At 36.6% G+C, this 15,350-nt stretch overlaps 1 protein-coding gene and 1 non-coding gene across 2 annotated transcripts in view; both read right to left on the bottom strand.

Annotated features, from left to right (window-relative positions):
* LOC131253694 (unknown protein 1-like) overlaps window positions 1-15,350 on the bottom strand; it is a 69,141-nt gene that overhangs the window by 18,413 nt on the left and 35,378 nt on the right. The window lies entirely within an intron of this gene.
* On the bottom strand, window positions 2,854-2,960 carry LOC131254637 (small nucleolar RNA R71). The gene has a single exon (XR_009175760.1). It is a non-coding gene; the product is annotated as a small nucleolar RNA R71 (small nucleolar RNA).

Here is a 15,350-nt window from a genome sequence, read left to right as displayed (position 1 = left end):
GTCCGGTCTTGTGGGCCACCACGGTCGATGATCCAGATAATCGGGACCATCCATCAGGCCTAAAAGGGCCCCATAAACATAGTCTAGGTGGCGAAATGGCGAGATACATCGGAGGTCAGTTTTTTATCGTCAAAACTGAAGGCAGACGGTGGAATGAGTTGATTTGATGGACCGCATTGAACCCGAGTAAAAGCAACCCTTCCTTGCTGAAATTCCGAGAGGAATTCAATGGACGGGTCGGATTTATCAAGCGACAAGGTAAGTGGGCCCCACCGAGAGTCCAGTGCCGACAAGATCGGGCGCTGTTTACGCAGCCCGCGCACATCCGGAAAAGACGGCACTTGTGGGATGTAACGTGATCAAGATCACATTCTGATGCATGATCCAGACCATTCACATGCTTCAACAGATGGCCATAGCCCTAGCCAAGGTGTCAGAATCAACAAATGTGTTGATTTCATGCTGCAAAATCAAATCAAATAGAGGGTGTTTTGCTGCGAAAAACAGATTGCGCGTCCGGTTTCTGCTGCGAAAAATTTCCGCATGGAGTGCGGAAACTCCAGCCACCGCCTCTAACACTCCAGCAGGGTCTTTGTTGCCTATAAAGAGAGAGAAAAGCATTCGTTTAAAGGGGGATTGAAGGAAGAAAAAAAAACGAGAAGAGAGGGAGATCAAACGGAGGTCGGCTGGGTGCAGCCGAGAAGAGAGTGCAACCGTGGTGGGCCGCTGGCAGCGTGTGAAGGAAAAAACGGTCTGCTGCTGCTGCTGCTGTGCACGGCTGGGGAAAAGGGCAGGGAGCAAGGGTGCTTGGTTGGTTGGCTGCACATCAGAAGGGAACTCGGGTTTGGTTTGTGCTCGCTGGAAGCATCAGTTGGGTTTGGCAAGGTTGAGAAGTAATTTTTTCTCTTCTTCCTTCATGTTCTTTTCTTCCCCTTTTTTATTTTTTCATCGTTTATTTAGCCCATATCATGTGTGGCTAAAACCTCTTAGCTAGGGCTAAGAGGTGAAGCCTGTAGCGAGATGGGGGATACTCTTTCATGCTTTCCATTTAAATTCATGAACTAAATTTGATTTGTGTTATTATTAAAAGAATATTTTCTCAGTCTTTAATGGTCTGTTGTGGCTGAAATTACAATGGGTTTGCAATGGCTTTGAATATCTCTTTTTCTCTTTTTATGTTTATGAAGTCAGGAAGCCCTGTTGTTCATCATTGCTCCATGGGCATGGTAGGATGACAGTACCCTTCCTGATCCTCATACATTGTTGATTGGTTGGTAATTAGTTTAATCCTGTTGTTTGCTTTGTCTCCTGGGCATGGTTAGATGACGGAATCCATTCTAATTCATATACCTTTCATCTCTTGAAACCCAGATCAAGTAAGTTCAGTTTGAATTCCATAATCCTTGATGCAGGCATAAGATCTCCCTGATCTCTACAAGTGGATCCTCTGAATCCCTAGTTTTCCTTCCTCTGAATTACTTAATTTTTAGATAATTATTCCCTAAATTCTATTTGATTTAGATAGCATCTTAGTCTAGTTCTAGTTCTACTTGGCTTCAGATAACGTACAGGTATCAGTCCCTGTGGATTCGACCTCGGTCTTACCGAGTTTATTACTACATCACAACCCTGCACTTGGGGTGTGAACAAGTTTTTGGCGCCGTTGCCGGGGACTGATAGTTACGATTTTCTGAAATTAATTGGTTTTAGGATTAGTTTAAGATTAGGATTTTATTAACCTTAGTTTTTATTTATTTATTTATTTATTTTTATTTGAGTTCAAAACTAACTTGTTTCCTGTTTTATAGAATCTGGACATAAGTTTCTCAATTGGTAATTCCTTCCTAATCTCTCTACTTTTTCATATTTTTTAGGTTATTTCTTTCCCTTCTTAGAAATTAACTTTCTATTTTTGTTTTATTTTAGTAACTTTCTAATTCTAACACTTTTAGAAACTAATTTTGTTTCCTAATTTATTTTTAGAATATTTGTTTAGGAACTAACCTTCTTATTTTGTAGGCCCTTAAGATAGAAATCTCTAATTCGGTACACTCCTTCCCTACTTTCTATTTTTCAACTCTCTTTTAGTAATTTACTTTCTAGTATAAGACTTTCCTAGTTTATTTTAGAAGTTTCCACTTTCTGTTAGAATCTAACTTATTTTATTTTTATTTTGTAGGTCCTTAACTTAGGACTCCAATTTGGTAATTTCTTTCCAACTCTCTCTTTCTTTTTAGATTTTCATTTCCTTTCTTAGGATTAGGCTTTGAATTAGTTGAGGGTTGTGAGTGTTTCATGCCCAAGTGGGCCCGTGACGACACTCGACGTCTCTTGACTGAAGGAGGATTGGTTGAGGGGTTGACTATCCATCGCAGGACTAGACACCGCTCGAAATCCCCTGAGTTAACTGAAGTTATGGCTGAAGACCAACCTCCTCTACTTCCACCTAGGGTGGAGGATACACAAGATGAGAATGAGGTGCAACAGGCACCCCCGCCTCGTACTTTACGAGATTTTCTACAACCGGCGGGAGTGAGTACGCCCTCATGCATGATTTTTCCTGAAAACACAGGACAAATGGACATCAAGCCAGGAGTTATCCAACTCCTTCCCAAATTCCATGGACTTGAATCTGAAAGTCCATATTTACATTTGAAAGAGTTCGATGAGATTATAGCTACATTATGTTTTCCTAATGTATCTGAGGATACAATTAGGTTGAAACTCTTTCCTTTTTCCTTAAAAGAGAAAGCTAAGACGTGGTTACATTCACTGCGTCCTAGATCCATTGGCACATGGAACAATATGCAGAGGGAATTCATAAAAAAATTCTTCCCACATCATAAAACGATTACCCTCAGAAAAGCGATCATGAACTTTGCCCAAAAGGAAGATGAAACATTCTTCCAATGTTGGGAAAGGTTCAAAGATTTGGTCAGTTCATGCCCACAACACGGGTTTGAAACGTGGCGCATTACAAATTTTTTCTATGATGGACTGACATCTTCCATGCGCCAAATGGTCGAGACAATGTGTAATGGAGAGTTCATTAATAAAGATGTCGACGAGGTATGGGACTACCTCGACAGTTTGGCTGAAAAAACACAATCTTGGGACTATTACCCAAAGTCGAACACCACGTCTAGGCCAACTCAATTAAAGGAAAAAGGTGGATTATATCTCTTGAAAGAAGAGGATGATCTCAAGTGTAAAGTGACTACGCTCATAAGGAAAGTTGAGGCCATGGAAGGAAAGAAGGATAAGGTCAATGAAATTGTTTGCGGCATCTGTGATTGCAACATTCACACAACTGAAAACTGTCCTACAATACCTGCCTTTCGAGGAGTGTTGAATGAACAAGCCAATGCCGTAAATAATTATCAAAGACCTTTTACTGGACCTAACTCCAACACATACAATCCTGGCTGGAAAAATCATCCAAACTTCAGTTGGAGAAATGGACAAACGGCGACTCCTCCAGGTTTCTTCAATCAAAATCCAAATCAAGTGAAACCTCAAGAGGAACCGGTTCAAAATCCCATACAAGAGCTGGCTCAGGCAATGCGGGGAATTACAGATTTTATGCAAAAGATAGATTCTCGTATGACGGTTATAGAAAAGGGGATGCTTCCTGCACAACCTCTCCCCAATCCTAAACCGCAGTACGAGAATAATGATCCCAGCTCTTCAAATCAGATGGGGCATGCTAAATCCATCACCACTCTTAGGAGTGGGAAGATCATTGATAAAACTCTTCCGGTTAGGCCCGAAAAGCCTCAAGAACCAGAAGAGGACAACAATGATGGATCCAGTGATGCCCCACAAAAAGTAGAACCGGAACTTCTAGAGAAGCCAGTTGCTCCATTCCCCCAACGGTTGGTTTCACCAAAATCTCTCTCTAACTCTCAGGATATCCTAGAGGTGTTGAAACAGGTGAAAGTCAACATTCCTCTGCTTGATGTCGTTAAACAGATACCTTCATATGCCAAATTCCTAAAAGACTTATGCACGACCAAGCGACGGAAAATTATTCAAAAGAAAATCTTCTTGACTGAGAAAGTGAGTGCCATCCTGAAGCAAGACGTGCCGCAGAAATTCAAGGATCCCGGTAGCCCAACCATATCATGTGTAATTGGGAACCATCGAATTGATCACGCACTTCTTGACTTAGGAGCGAGCATCAATTTGATTCCCTACTCGGTATACAAACAGTTAGGTTTGGGTGAATTAAAACCCACCCTAACCACACTACAACTTGCTGATCGCTCTGTTCGTGTACCAAGAGGGATAATTGAGGATGTGTTAGTCCAGGTCGATAGATTTTACTGATTGTATCTTCTGCTGATTGTATTAAAATGCAAGATGGGAGAGGACAAGGATCTTTCAGTTATGACGAACGTGGATTTGCAAAAGCTGTTCCCAGGCAAGAAGGTAAGAGAATAATACACTCAGGTGAACTTGAATCATATGCATGACATGTCACGTATCACAACATTGGAAACATGTCCATCTAATTTAAGACATGCGCTGTAAATGCATTTTGGCTGAAAAGATACTTTCTTTCACATTGACTGAAAAGATATTGAGAGTTTTTTTTTTTTTTTTCAAGCAGATACTTTCTTCCACATTGACTGAAAAGATATTAAGAACTTTTTTTTTTCTTGTTGAATTTGTGCCAAGGGAGTTACACTTCTCTTTGTTTTTTACGGGGTGCATTTGCGTAGGAAATACTTTTGATGTTAGATTGATGAGATAAATAAAGGAATGACAACTAAGTGCTACCTTCATTTAATCCCTTAACTGTTGTACCTAGGGGACATCTACCTCTGATGTTAGATTAACTGGTAGAGTATGAGGCCCTTCAAGGTCTCTAGCTACAACAATCCTTGTAAGTTACAAAGACAAAATCATCAGTTTTATAAAAAAAAAATTTCTTTCTTTCTTTATATGGGTGAGGAGATAAAAAGCCAATCATCTAAACTGCCAATCTACCATTCAAAATTATCAAAGAGTAAGGTATTGAAGTTCCCTTCTTCTTCTTCTTCTTCTTCTTAAGGTCTGAGCATTGAGTGATGAGTGGAACCTGTATAATGACATTGAAAAAATATGCATTGTTAACATTAGCATCTAATCTTTAGCATCTAATCTTTAGATGGTTGTTTTATTTTATGGTAGAGGAGCTCTTCATCGTTACGAATGCTATCTATTACATTTGCTGGTGGATGTTTTCTGGTAGCCATTGGTATTCTTGCTCAACTTTGTAAGCCTCACCTCTTCAAGGCTAGAAAATCTCCAGCCTTGAGTTTCTTTTCTCTAAGCCTATATATTCCCAAGAAGACTACCTGTTTCTAACATTTTGATGCACCTAATGAGCTGACCAACCTGATTTTAGGCTAGAGCAACTATGCAATTGGACCCACCTCATGATAGCTCGTTCTTGCACCCGATGTCAACATTACGGAGTTCATAATTTAGCTTGGGGTATTTCATCTATTTTCCTGTTATTTCTGTGGAGGGATGAGGCTAGGATGATGATGATGGTGATGTAAATAAATAAAGAAAAAGAAATTCAAACAAAGATTAGTGACTGACCAGGGAGTATTGGTGTGAAAATGGAAAATCTGTTCCTTGATACAAAGATTAGTGGTGGGATGAGGCTAGGATGAGCCGTTCTAAATCTTGTTTTCCTAGACAGTTCTTCAAACTTTTTATTCCACTTGCTAATGTTCCTTGATACAAATCATGCAGTCCCTGTATTTCTATATGGAGCAGCAGATGAGTAAGCAAGGACCCTTGATTCAACCAGTAGAATTGCTAGACAGATGAGTATGTATGTACTCTCCTTGTTACTGGTGGAGTATCATCCAAATGCTCCTTTTGGTTATGGCTTGTGTTTTTTGAACTTAGCAATTGATGGATTCACGAATGCAACTCAGGATTCCAAAACTGCAAGGTTTGTCAGTTCATGAGTTGACTGTTTCTCCTCTTGTTTGTGAACTCATGCTTTCTGAAAATATTCTAACCTGGGAAATGAGAGCTTTGGTGTGGAGTAGAAATGAGAAGACAGTGATGCCAACAATGTGGGTCCAATGCTGCAAAAATGTGGGAAATGCTTTTATCATATTTGTTGTTTGTGTTCATAGGTTATGGTTCACCTAGTGAATAAATTCTAACCTGCATGCATGGGTTATGGTCTACATGGAATCTGTGAGTTATTTACTACATTTAAAAAAGCAGGTGTTTTGGGCAGAGGTTTGTGGGGTATGTCCTAAATCCGGGTCTCTTAAGGGCTTTTTGGGGTAGAAATCTGTGGAGAGCTCCACCTCGAGATTTGCTTGAAGGACTTGTAGGAAGATTTCATGGGTGGGGCTGAGATTCTTGTTTCAAATCCTGTTGTCTTTTTCCGTGAGACAGTGCTTGAGAAGTCAATCAAGACTATAATGAGCAAGTCCCCTAACAAGCACAATCGTGTCTACACGGAGGCCCGTCCCTTGGAAGATGGGCTTGCTAAGCCATTGACAAGGGGCGTATCGGCCCTAGGGATGACCTAAAAGCCCACTCAAAGATCCTATCTGAAGAATTCGCGTGGGACAAGGATCTTGCCAAGTAGATCTAGTGTTTTGGACTCAAAACTACTGGCCCAAATATGGTTGTTGACATGTACAAGGGAGTTCAGTACCTAAATGAAATCAAGGATTCTGTTGTGGCTGGGTTCCAATGGGCATCAAGGAGTTTGGTACGTCTCTTGTCAAGAATGCACGTGTGTAGTTCATCAAACAATACATTATGTGATATCGTGTTCATGATATCTATGTTGTAATTACATTTATCTATAATAATAATAATAATTTTTTCATTATAGTGCATTCACAATAGTTATCATTGTGGTTATAGTTATTCATTATGTGACAGGTTTTCTGGTGAGATGAACGAGTTTCAAAACAAAACAGTCTGCGGTTTGAGAAGCGATTGATTCCCAGGATGTATGTGTTTTCCGGGGTCATCTGCACCTTGGAAGCATACAATGAAAGGTAAGGAAAACCCTCGAGTTCTCTTCTTTGAATCATGATTGGAGTGGCTTGGCCATTTGGACAGGCCGTATTTATGAACCGCTGCTTAAAATTGATGGAGCAGACCTGGATGTGCGTCGGAGCTATCCGGAAGAGCGGGGGTCCCTGGAAGGTGAGAACCGCTATTATGACCATGATGAAGCTGTCCATTTTCTATGGACAGCATTGGAGGGGCCTGGCTATTTGGACAGGCCGTGTTTATGTATTTGATCAAAATTAATGTAGTAGACCCGGATGTGCGTCGGAGCTATTCGGAAGAGCGGAGTTCCCTGGAAAGAGAGAACCGCTATTATGACCATGATGAAGCTGTTCATTTTTTATGGACAGTATTGGAAGGGCCTGGCCATTTACGCCGGATGGCCGTATTTATATCTGTATTTGCAGGGACTATACCATTAACCTAAACCAAAACCTATGACCTAAAACCTTAACCTATAACCTAAACCTCAACCTTAACCTAAACCTAAACCTTAACCTAAAACCTAAAACCTAAACCTAAACCTAAAACCTAAATGTATTCTCAAATCCCTAAACTTAAACCTACACCTAATCCTAATCCTAACTCCCTAACCTAAACCTATACCTAAACTTGAAAACACAAACATAAACCCGATCCCAAACCCGAACTCGATTTCGTAAACCTAAACCTTAACCTATTCTCAATTCCCTAAACCTATATCTTATAACCTAAACCTTAACCTTAACCTAAAACCCAAACCTATAACCTAAACCTAAATCAAAACATATAACCAAAACCTATATCCTAAACCCGAACGCATTCTCAAATCCTATAACCTATAATCTAAACCTAAACCTAAACCTAAACATATAACCTATAACCTAAACCAAAACCTATAACTTAAACCAAAGCCAAAACCTATAGCCTAAACCTGAACCCATTCTCAAATCCAAAAACCTATAACTTAAACCGTTGACCTATAACCTAAATTAAATCCTATAACCTAAACCAAACCTAAACCTAAACCTAAACCTAAAACCTAAACCTAAACCTATAACCTAAACTCAAATCCCTAAACGTAAACCTAAACCTAATCCTATAACCTAAACTCAAATCCCTAAACCTTAACTTATAACCTAACCTAAACCTATACTTATAACCTAAAACTATTCTCAAATCCCAAAGCCTATAACCTAAACCTAACCTTTCCCAAAACCTATAACCTAAACTCAATTCCCTAAACCTAAACCTACACCTAATATTAAACTTAACTCCCTAACCTAAACCTAAACCTAAACTTGAAAACCCAAACCTAAACCCAATCCCGAACCTGAACCCAATTTCCTAAACCTAAACCATAACCCATACTCAAATCCAAAAACCTATAACCTAAACCTAAACCTAAACCAAAACTTATAACCTAAACCCGAACCCATTCTCAAATCTCAAAACCTATAACTTAAACCAAAACCTATAACCTAAACCCGAACCCATTCTCAAATCCCAAAACCTATAACGTAAACCTAAACATTAACCTAAACCTATAACCTATAACCTAAACCAAAACCAAAACCTATAACCTAAGCCCGAACCCATTCTCAAATCCCATAACCTATAACCTAAACCAAAACCTATAACCTAAACAAAAACCAAAACCTATAACCTAAACTTGAACTCATTCTCAAATTCCAAAACTTTTAACCTAAACCTAAACCTTAACATTAACCTATAACCTATAACCTAAATCAAAACCTATAACCTAAATCAAAACCTATAACCTAAACCAAAACCAAAACCTATAACCTATACCCCAACCCATTCTCAAATCCAAAAACCTATAACCTAAACCTATAACCTAAACCAAAACCAAAACCAAAACCTATAATCTAAACCCGAACACATTCTCAAATCCCAAAACCTATAACCTAAACCTAAACTGTAACCTAATCCTATAACCTAAACTCAAATCCCTAAACCTTAACCTATTAACCTAACCTAAACCTATACTTATAACATAAAACTATTCTCAAATCCTAAAACATATAACTTAAACCTAACCTTTCCCTAAACCTATAACCTAAACTCAATTCCCTAAACCTAAACCTAGACCTAAACCTAAACCTATAGCCTAAACTCAAATCCCTAAACCTTAACCTATAACCTAACTTAAATCTATACTTGTGACCTAAAACTATTCCCAAATCCCAAAACCTATAACCTAAACCTAACCTTTCCCTAAACCTATAACTTAAATTCAATTCCCTAAAGCTAAACCTACACCTAATCCTAATCTCAACTCTCTAACCTAAACTTAAACCTAAACTTGAAAACCCAAACTTAAACCCAATCCCGAACCTGAACCTGATTTCCTAAACCTAAACCATAACCCATTCTCAAATCCAAAAACCTATAACCTAAACCTAAACCAAAACCTAAACCAAAACTTATAACCTAAACCCAAACCCATTCTCAAATCCAAAAACCTATAACTTAAACCTAAACCTTAACCTAAACCGTTAACCTATAACCTAAATTAAAACCTATAACCTAAACCAAAACCAAAACCTATAACCTAAACCCGAACTCATTATCAAATCCCAAAACCTATAACCTAAACCAAAACCAAAACCTATAACCTAAACCCGAACCCATTCTCAAATCCCAAAACCCAAACCTAAACCTAAACCTAAACCTAAAACCTAAACCTAAACCTATAACCTAAACTCAAATCCCTAAATGTAAACCTAAACCTAATCCTATAACCTAAACTCAAATCTCTAAACCTTAACTTATAACCTAACCTAAACCTATACTTATAACCTAAAACTATTCTCAAATTTCAAAGCCTATAACCTAAACCTAACATTTCCCAAAACCTATAACCTAAACTCAATTCCCTAAACTTAAACCTATACCTAATCATAATCTTAACTCCCTACCCTAAACCTAAACCTAAACTTGAAAACCCAAACATAAACCCAATCCCGAACCTGAACCCAATTTCCTAAACCTAAACCATAACCCACACTCAAATCCAAAAACCTATAACCTAAACCTAAACCTAAACCAAAACTTATAACCTAAACCCGAACCCATTCTCAAATCCCAAAACCTATAACTTAAACCAAAACCTATAACCTAAACCCGAACCCATTCTCAAATCCCAAAACCTATAACGTAAACCTAAACCTTAACCTAAACCTATAACCTATAACCTAAACCAAAACCTATAACCTAAACCAAAACCAAAACCTATAACCTAAGCCCGAACCCATTCTCAAATCCCATAACCTATAACTTAAACCAAAACCTATAACCAAAACCAAAACCAAAACCTATAACCTAAACTTGAACTCATTCTCAAATCCCAAAACCTTTAACCTAAACCTAAACCTTAACATAAACCTATAACCTATAATCTAAATCAAAACCTATAACCTAAACCAAAACCAAAACCTATAACCTAAACCCGAACCCATTCTCAAATCCAAAAACCTATAACCTAAACCAAAACCTATAACCTAAACCCGAATACATTCTCAAATCCCAAACTCTATAACCTAAACCTAAACCGTAACCTAATCCTATAACCTAAACTCAAATCCCTAAACCTTAACCTATTAACATAACCTAAACCTATACTGATAACCTAAAACTATTCTCAAATCCCAAAACCTATAACCTAAACCTAACCTTTCCCTAAACCTATAACCTAAACTCAATTCCCTAAACCTAAACCTAGACCTAAACCTAAACCTAGACCTAAACTCAAATCCCTAAACCTTAACCTATAACCTAACTTAAACCTATACTTGTGACCTAAAACTATTCCCAAATCCCAAAACATATAACCTAAACCTAACATTTCCCTAAACCTATAACTTAAACTCAATTTTCTAAAGCTAAACCTACACCTAATCCTAATCTCAACTCCCTAATCTAAACCTAAACTTAAACTTGAAAACCTAAACTTAAACCCAATCCCGAACCTGAACCCGATTTCCTAAACCTAAACCATAACTCATTCTCAAATCCAAAAACATATAACCTAAACCTAAACCTAAACCAAAACTAAAACCAAAACTTATAACTTAAACCCGAACCCATTCTCAAATCCAAAAATCTATAACTTAAACCTAAACCTTAACCTAAACCGTTAACCTATAACCTAAATCAAAACCTATAACTAAAACCTATAACCTAAACCCGAACCCATTATCAAATCCCAAAACCTATAACCAAAATCAAAACCAAAACCTATAACCTAAACCCGAACCCATTCTCAAATCCCAAAACCCAAACCTAAACCTAAACCTAAACCTAAAACCTAAACCTAAACCTATAACCTAAACTCAAATCCCTAAACCCAAACCTAAACTTAATCCTATAACCTAAACTCAAATCCCTAAACCTTAACTTATAACCTAACCTAAACCTATACTTATAACCTAAAATTATTCTCAAATCCCAAAACCTATAACCTAAACCTAACATTTTCCTAAACCTATAACCTAAACTCAATTTCCTAAACCTAAACTTAGACCTAAACTTAAACCTATAGCTTAAACTCAAATCCCTAAACCTTAACCTATAACCTAACCTAAACTTATAGTTATAACCTAAAACTATTTCCAAATTCCAAAACCTATAACCTAAACCTAAGCTTTCCCTAAACCTATAAGCTAAACTCAATTTCCTAAAGTTAAACCTACACCTAATCTTAATCTTAACTCCCTAACCTAAACCTAAATATAAACTTGAAAACTCAAACTTAAACCCAATCCCGAACCTGAACCCGATTTCCTAAACCTAAACCATAATCCATTCTCAAATCCAAAAACCTATAACCTAAACCTAAACCTAAACCAAAACTTATAACCTAAACCCGAACCCATTCTCAAATCCCAAAACATATAAGCTAAACCAAAACCAAAACCTATAACCTAAACCCGAACCCATTCTCAAATCCCAAAACCTATAACCTAAACCTAAACTTTAACCTAAACCTATAACCTATAACCAAAACCTATAACCTAAACCCGAACCCATTCTCAAATCCCAAAACCTATAACCTATAACCTATAACATAAATCAAAACCTAAACCTAAACCTATAACCTATAACCTAAATCAAAACCTATTACCTTTCTCTAAACCTTAACCTAAACCTATAACCTATAACCTAAATCAAAACCAAAACCAAAACCAAAACCTAAAACCTAAACCTATAACCTATAACATATAATCAAAACCAAAACCAAAACCTATATTCTAAACCCTAACACATTCTCAAATCCTATAACATATAATCTAAACCTAAAACTTATAACCTAAATCAAAACCTATAACCTAAACCAAAACCAAAACCTATAGCCTAAACCCGAACCCATTCTCAAATCTAAAAAACCTATAACCTAAACCTAAACCTTATCCTAAACCGTTAACCTATAACCTAAATCAAAACCTACAACCTAAACCAAAACTAAAACCTATAACCTATAACCTAAACCCGAACCCATTATCAAATCCCAAAACCTATAACCTAAACCGAAACCAAAACCTATAACCTAAACCCGAACCCATTCTCAAATACCAAAATCCAAACCTAAACCTAAAACCTAAACCTAAACCTATAACCTAAACTCAAATCCCTAAACCTAAACCTAAACCTAATCCTATAACCTAAACTCAAATCCCTAAACCTTAACTTATAACCTAACCTAAATCTATACTTATAACCTAACCTAAACCTATACTTATAACCTAAAACTATTCTCAAATTCCAAAACTTATAACATAAACCTAACTTTTCCCTAAACCTATAACCTAAACTCAATTCCCTAAACCTAAACGTAGACCTAAACCTAAACCTATAGCCTAAACTCAAATCCCTAAACCTTAACCTATAACCTAACCTAAACCTATACTTATAACCTAAAACTATTCCCAAATCCCAAAACCTATTACCTAAACCTAACATTTCCCTAAACCTATAACCTAAACTCAATTCCCTAAAGCTAAACCTACACCTAATTCTAATCTCAACTCCCTAACCTAAACCTAAACCTAAACTTGAAAACCCAAACTTAAACTCAATCCCGAACCTGAACCCGATTTCCTAAACCTAAACCATAACCCATTCTCAAATTCAAAAACCTATAACCTAAACCTAAACCAAAACCAAAACTTATAACCTAAACCCAAACCCATTCTCAAATCCCAAAACCTATAACCTAAACCAAAACCAAAACCTATAACCTAAACCCGAACCCATTCTCAAATCTCAAAACCTATATCTTAAACCTAAACCTTAACCTAAACCTATAACCTATAATCTAAACCAAAACCTATAACCTAAACCAAAACCAAAACCTATAACCTAAGCCCGAACCCATTCTCAAATCCCAAAACTGATAACCTAAACATAAACCTATAACCTAAACCAAAACTTATAACCTAAACTAAAACCAAAACCTATAACCTAAACTTGAACTCATTCTCAAATTTCAAAACCTTTAACCTAAACCTTAACATAAACCTACAACCTATAACCTAAATCAAAACTTATAACCTAAACCAAAACTAAAACCTATAACCTAAATCCGAACCCATTCTCAAATCTAAAAACATATAACGAAAACCAAAACTTATAACCTAAACCAAAACCAAAACCTATAACCTAAACCCGAACCCATTCTCAAATCCCAAAACCTATAACCTAAATCTAAACCGTAACTTAATCCTATAACCTAAACTCAAATCCCTAAACCTTAACCTATAACCTAATCTAAACCTATACTTATAACCTAAAACAATTCCCAAATCTTAAAACTTATAACATAAACCTAACCTCTCCCTAAACCTATAACCTAAACTCAATTCCCTAAACCTAAACCTATACCTAATCCTAATCTCAACTCCCTAACATAAACCTAAACCTAAACTTAAACTCAATCCCGAACCTGAACCCGATTTCTTAAACCTAAACCATAACCCATTCTCAATTCCCTAAAGCTATAACCTATAACCTAAATCTAAACGTAAACCTAACCTAAACTTATAACATTTCCCTAAACCTTTAACTTAAACTTAAACTTAAAACCTAAATGTATTCTCAAATCCTTAAACCCAAACATACACATAATCCTAATCTCAACTCCTTAACCTAAACCTAAACTTGAAAATCCAAACCTAAACCCAATCCCGAACCCGAACCCGATTTCCTAAACCTAAACCTTAACCTATAATCAAGTTCTCAAAAGTTATAACCTATAACCTAAACCTAAACCAAAACCTATAACCTAAACTTAATTATAACCTATAGCCTAACCTTAACCTAAACCTATAACCTAAACCTAAACCAAAACCTATAACCTAAACTTAATTATAACCTATAGCCTAACCTTAACCTAAACTTATAACCTAAACCTAAACCAAAACCTATAATCATATGGTGAGACCATTTCTTTTATGTCAATTTTATTCCTCTTTGAGGTTTTTTTTTAATTCATTAAGAAAAAAAAAGTAGTTATACGTGATGTACTTCTTTCACTGTCTTTCTTTTCCCCAATGGGCATTCTAATTTATGAATGACATGATTGTTTGTAGGATGATGGAATATACAAAGCTGTTGAAATTTCAGGGTGAAGTCGAGCACATTTCTCTAATGAAGCCAAAGATTTGTATTTTCAGCATTATTATAATTGTAACTATAATTGATTGTAATTGTAATTGAATGAATGAAGGATTGTAATTGTAATTGTAATTGAATGAATGTAGGATTGTAATTGAATGAATGAATGATTGTAATTGAATGAATGAATGATTGTACAGGTGGTAATTGAATGAACAAATGATTTAATTTTTCAATGTACAAAATAGCTACGGATATTGACCGTAGCTACTAATCAGACAGGTGTAGCCTTTTAAATTTTGGTATATTGCTTCGGACTTTCAGCTACAAATAATATTCGTAGCAGTTTGAAGTTTTTGCTACAAATATAATTGCTATGGATTATATCTGTAGCTATTTAACCTATAGCTACGGATTAAATTCGTAGCCACTAATCAGACAGGTGTAGCCTTTTCAATTTTGGCCTATTGCTACGGACTTTCAGCTACAAATAATATCCGTAGCTGTTTGAAGTTTTTGCCACTGATATAATTGCTACGGATTATATCTGTAGCTATTTAACCTATAGCTACGGATTAAATCCGTAGCCATAGGTTCCAGACCTATTGTTATGGTACCTACGACGACGGTCGTGTTACGGACTAGCTACGGACTAAAACCGTAGCCACAAGTCTATGGCTACGGATTTT

The sequence above is a fragment of the Magnolia sinica genome, chromosome 8, assembly GCF_029962835.1.
Source record: "Magnolia sinica isolate HGM2019 chromosome 8, MsV1, whole genome shotgun sequence".
NCBI classification, from domain to species: domain Eukaryota; kingdom Viridiplantae; phylum Streptophyta; class Magnoliopsida; order Magnoliales; family Magnoliaceae; genus Magnolia; species Magnolia sinica.
The sequence above is the reverse complement of the archived record's forward strand: the minus strand, read 5'-3'. Positions and strand labels throughout refer to the sequence as shown.